Genomic DNA, 6,000 nt, shown 5'->3' with positions numbered 1-6,000 from the left:
CAAATCTTTTCCAGAAACACTCTCACAGACACACCAGAAATAATATTTTGGCTAGCTATCTGGGCATCCTTTAGCCCGGTCAAGTGGACACATAAAATTAATCATAATAGTCCCATTTCCCTGTCTTCCCATTTGCTTCATTCTTGCCTCAGGGAACTGCATTACCCTATACTGTACTGGCACTTAAGTTTTTGCCTCAAACTCTGTTTTCTAGGAAACCCAGGTTAACACAGAGAAGTGGGCTATAAAAAATTGGACCCTCAGGATGGGATTTTAGAGGTGAATTGCCCACTGTCTGAAAACAAGAGGGAACCAATTGCAGTGATAGGTGGTGTGGTAATAATCCTTGGCAAGCAGTGATTTCACCCATAGTTTAATTGTGATGAGATGCAGGTAGAACAAGGTTTTGGGAGATTAAATAGCTGTTGTGTTTCATCAGTATGGGGACAATATTAATTAAAGGGGTTGTGATGTGGCTTCTTTTGTAGGTATTGAAAGTCTTGCAGAAAATTTACACACTCACTCACTCACTCACTCTGTCTCTAGACTTAGGGCAGTTATATGACAACTTACGTCATGCTGAGAAAGTCAGAGTGCCTTTATTGCAGCTCAGGGCAACTGTAGGTAGACAGATCAGGTCAAGGATCTGATCGTATAGCAAAGATTCCAAGAAGAGAATGGGGCCCAGAGACTTGAGATACAGATATTTAGGCAGACAAACCTAAGAATTTGGAGCTCCTAGATGACTCCGAGCCTTCCAGGCTGGCAGAAATAGCCCCTAAGCATTTGCCACAGAAGAACAGTCTCTGCTTGCCTGGGGGAGACATACAATAATCTAATCTGAAGCAGGTGCCTTTCAAGATGATTCTTGTTTTCTTCACCATATGCCCCAACGCCCTTCATTACCTCCTGGCTAAAAACCAAAGTCAGGTTTCAGCACAGCCTGAGCAGGAAAGTACAAGCTCTGCTCTGGGAAGAAACAGCCTAGATGCCAAAGGAATTGCAGGATCTGGCTCATAGGTGTTAGCTGAACCTGGGGAATGTGCATAGGAGCGTATCTCGAGTATGTTAGAACAGGAGGACAGAATACAAAGCTGAATAGGGTTGATTTCATTAATACGGGGATACTTAGCCATACTTCAGGGTTCCCAGTAATTTAACAGGAGGCTTCTTGAAGCGTGGATCTGATAATGTTTTATATCGATTGAAGTAAAGATGGCAGAACTTCCTTGGTATGATATTGAAGAAAGGACCAGAAGGCTGAGAGACGTGGGAATGTTAGAATGAGTTTATTATGTATGTCCTGAGAGCCCACCAGCTGGTTGTGTCCCCTGGGAATGGTCAGGGAGTATCCGCTTCGCTGAGAATGTAAAGAATGCAGTGATGACGGGAGCACTGTGATCTTTGGAGAAGCTTGATAGTTTCTGTCTTCTGTAGGTCAAGGTTGATAGCGGAGGTTCTGCCATGAAGTTTAGTTTCATAATATTAGTGGGGATGATGCAAAGGCCAGGTCGTGGCAGCTAACAAAGGCCGCTGATGTAATTACCATAATAGACAGGCAGGCCAGAGGGACGACCAATGTACCTTTACCTACAGGGTTGTCCAATGTTGGCTAATGGATCATGGTTTTATAGCAGCAAGATGGATGAGGAGCCAACGAAATTGCTCTTGATATCTGTCACCGGGAAATTCAAGAAATAGTTAGCAAAAATATGATATTAGTTGCTGCAATGAAAATTCGGGGCCGTCATCTAATTTCCAGATCTCAATCCTTGAAGAGGAGATTTAGTACTTAGCAGAGCCCTAATCTGTGGCCTTATAGTTGTTATGGGTGGAAGGGCCAGGCAGAAGTATCTGTAACTGTCTACACCAAAGTCTTCAGATAGAAGCAATACTGATCTCCAGAGGAATTGCAGATCCTTGTTCAAGCCTCAAAGACCCGGAAGATGCAGGGATATTACCATCTAGAACTGTATACCGCAGGTAAAGATTTTAGGTTTTGGAAACAGATATTCCCGTCTTTCCTGGATAATGTTGCTGATCTCTTTGATATATATCCTGACTACACTTAATTCCATTGGTAGCTTGTCATAAGTAAACCTGTTTACTTTACCCAAGCACTATCTTTTTCTAAACCTGCTGTTGATATTTATTGACGTAGTGTTCACACAGTAGGTTATGCATTACAAATACATTTCTCCAGTGTGTGGCTTTTCTTTCGCTTTGCTAACTTTCGCTCTTCCAAAAATTTATCTTAATGTATTCAAATTCATTAGTGTTTTCCTTTCTGTCTTTTACTTTTGTACCTTTTAGGAAAGTCTTCACTTCAAGACCATAAATACATTACATGTTAGAATAATAAATATATGTTAGAATTTCTTCCACTATTTTTACAACTATTTATATACATTTCATATATATTACTTATATAATTATTATGTAAATTACATATTACTCTGTGACTCTCCTTTTACTGTATTGATTAGACTTCAGTTTCCTACAGATTCTGCCCCAGTGTCTATTCATGGTTTTAGTTTAGCTCCTTCTGTCTCATGGTTCACGGTCTATAATCATTGTGATAATTTGTGCAGCTGAGATCAGATGTCACCTTCTTTACTCCAGTCCATCTTTTCTTCTGCTATCATAGTTTCCCTTCCAAAATACGTAAAATACAGAGTAGATTGTGTTCTTTTCTGTTTAGGAACTTTTGATTGTTCCCAAGCAGTAATTATATTAGCAAACATTTATATAGTCCTTCTAGGCCCTATTTTATGGGTGTTACACATATTAATTCATTTAATTCTAAACAAAACAAAACTGAGTTAAATAGGATTATTGTTTCACTCCATCTTACAGATGAGGAAACCACAGCATAGTGAAGTCAAGCAACTTGAAAGAAATGGGAATTCAAACTATGCTTTCTGGCTCCAGAATTTGGGCTCTTAATCCCTATGGTTTTTAATTATACTCTTTTTCTAACTTAGGTCTTCCCACTGAATATAGAACTAAGTAAAAATTTCTCAGCACACTTTCCAACTATCCACTATATTTAATCACACTTCTCTTTCTGCCTTACCTTTTGGTCCCAGATCTATTGTATTCTTTGGTTTACCACACTAGGCAGATGATTTATTTGACTCGCCGTGTATGTTTATAACTTTGTACCTTAGTCAAGCTTTTTTTTCTCAATCAGTGATATCCTTTTAAATGAATTTTTTCCATTCACTCATTCCAACAAAGATTTATTAAGCCCTACTACTCTGTGCCAGGCTCCAGGCTCGGGTGCTGGGTTATCACAGTAAAAAGGCAAATCCCTATTGCAAGGGGCTTTCTGTTAGTGAGGAGCAGGGAAGTGTCCAGATCGAAAATACCACCTTCTCCAGCATCATCTCGTCTTTCTCCAGTTCCTGCTTCATCTTGGGACTCCTACAGCATGTTTTAGATCTTCATCTCAGCACATATCACAGCATACCTTTTTATCATGTTAGTTGTGTGTCATCTGCTTTTTCTAAGGAATGTGTGGTTTCACCTATGCATTCTATGACTCACTAAAGAAATTGTTGCATTGCACAAAATGAAAGGATGGAGAAGTTTTTTTTAAAAAAAGTTTAAATATTGGGTGGTGTGGTGAAAAGGAGATCTATGTGCCTTTTTTTTTTTTTTTAAAGACTGTATATAGGTGCATATTTGGGACAATCCAAATGATTAACAACTAAATTAGGAATAGAGAGAGTCCTAACCTTATTTATTCCTTCTGTAACAGCAATTTTAGATTATAAAGACTTTTGAATAAGCAAAAAGAATCCATGCAGCCTGCAGAGACATTAATTATAAGGAAACAGCAATTTACATTATTTATAAGGAAGCTATTTACATTATTTAGCCCTGCCAGACACAATAGTTGCAGAGTTCCATTCTTTCAGTGGCATTTGTTCAGTGGCAAGAATAAAGCGAAGTGACAAGGGAGTAGAAAAGATATTCTAATAGCTGCATCTCATTACAAGAAAGATAACACCTCAAAAATGTTAAAAAATGTTTCAAATATGATTTAAACTGAACAAAATTGAAACTCCCATCTTAGCACGATGATGATTCAGAATACAGCAGCCATTTAAATATTCAGACAAGCCTTTAAAAACTGCTGCAACTGAAGCATTGTCAACTTTGTATTTGCAAGGAGGAAAATGACTAAGATGCAATGCTATGACTAAGATACATAATTCAAGCATCTGAATTTAATAAGTCACATTTTCTTTTACCAGTAACATTGAAATGTAAGTGCCTGCACTCTTAGTAAGATTGTTTGTGAGAGCAGACAGACCGGGGAGGGGGGACCCCACTTCATCTGTTTTATTTTTCTTTTCCTTCCTCCCCTCTGACCACTTTAATTTAATTTTATCCTGCAGTTTCTTTTTCATCAGTATAATAGGTAGTACTCAGAGGCAAATTACATCAGCTTTTGATCTAAAATAGACAAGTCTGTTATATGAGAACAAGGAGAAGATGAGGAGAGGAAGAATTTACTAAGCTGATTTTTAAAAAAAAAATAAAAAAATCTATTAATACTTTTTGTGAATATCCCTAGAATGAATTACTTCTTTAGGCTGAAATTCTCCAAGTTCTTAACATTTTTACTGCTCATTTAGAGACAAGATAAAATCTTAATCAAAGAATGATTTGTATATCCTGAGTGGAGAATTGAACTCCTATAGTGAGGTGACAAGTCACCTCACTGCCTGCCAAAAGGTTCTGAGTCCTAATTACCTATCTTGAAGAGCAAAATCATCATCATTTTCCTTCAAAGAATATTAGAGTACAGTACACATGGCATATTAGGCCAGCCTCATAAATTAGCACAGGCCCACAGGGCCTGCAAGAAATTAGGTCAGACCTGAAAGAAATCAGGCTGTGGTCCAATAAGCTTCTTAATCTTAAGTGGGAAATTGGGCTCACAGGGTGTTAGGGCCATTATCTTTATTTATTCTTATGTGTGACAGAACCAGCAACACTTTTCATTGTTAGAGACCTATTTTTCTAAGACATCAAATACTTCTGTTTTTTCTCTTAGATAATTTTTGGCATTGCATATTTTATAAAGTTAGAAACTTATACCTTAAGTAAGCAAATAAATAAACTTACTGTTGCCCATAATATGCAGGGAAAAAAGAACTTCCCTTGTCCCCAGATATTTTCCTTAAGGCCTATAGTTTCCCTATCAGAAGCAAGTTTCCTAAAATCTCTGTTTAAAATGCAAATGTATTTTGAGAGTTAACACTTCAGGCCACCAGTATGCATTAATGTCTGGCAGTTAATGTTGAATGAAATGCTTATTAATTTAGAATATAGTGATAATTAGAATAAGGATGAAATACCAGTGAAGAACTATAATGTAACCCTAATTGTTAGGCACAGCCATCATTTCCATAGTTACAGACCTCAAGGTACAAATAGAGGGAAGAGAATGGATCATTTGCATGTATTTAATTCTTTTCTATTTTATCGCATTTATTTATTTGAGAGAGAGAGAGAGCGCAGGAGAGCACAAGCCCCAGGAGCTGCAGAGGGAGAGGGAGAGGCAGGCTCCCCGCTGAGCTGGTAGCCCCATGTGGGGCTCCATCCCAGGACCCTGGGATGATGACCGGAGCCCAAGGCACAGGCTTAACTGACTGATCCACCCAGGCGCCCCCTGCTCCCCACTCCCGTCCCCCACCCCCCCCCCGCTCCCCCGCACAGTGTACTTGATTCTTAAACTGGTTGTCAGATTTTCCTAATTTTAATTTTGATTTGATTTGGTAAGTTTTTTTTTTTTTTTTTTTTTGAAACTTAACTCATTTTGAGCACAGGCTTTGGAGTCAGAAGGTTGGGATCTGGTCCGTGATACTACAGTTTATTCTGAACTTGGTCAGTAGAGTTTGGTTTCTTAAACTGTGAAATGGAGATACTCATAATACCCTAGTGGTAAAGGTATTGTGATTAAATGAGATTGTTTCAAATGCTTAG

This window comes from Neovison vison, chromosome 12 (genome assembly GCF_020171115.1).
Source record: "Neovison vison isolate M4711 chromosome 12, ASM_NN_V1, whole genome shotgun sequence".
NCBI classification, from domain to species: domain Eukaryota; kingdom Metazoa; phylum Chordata; class Mammalia; order Carnivora; family Mustelidae; genus Neogale; species Neogale vison.
Note: the sequence above shows the minus strand (reverse complement) of the source record.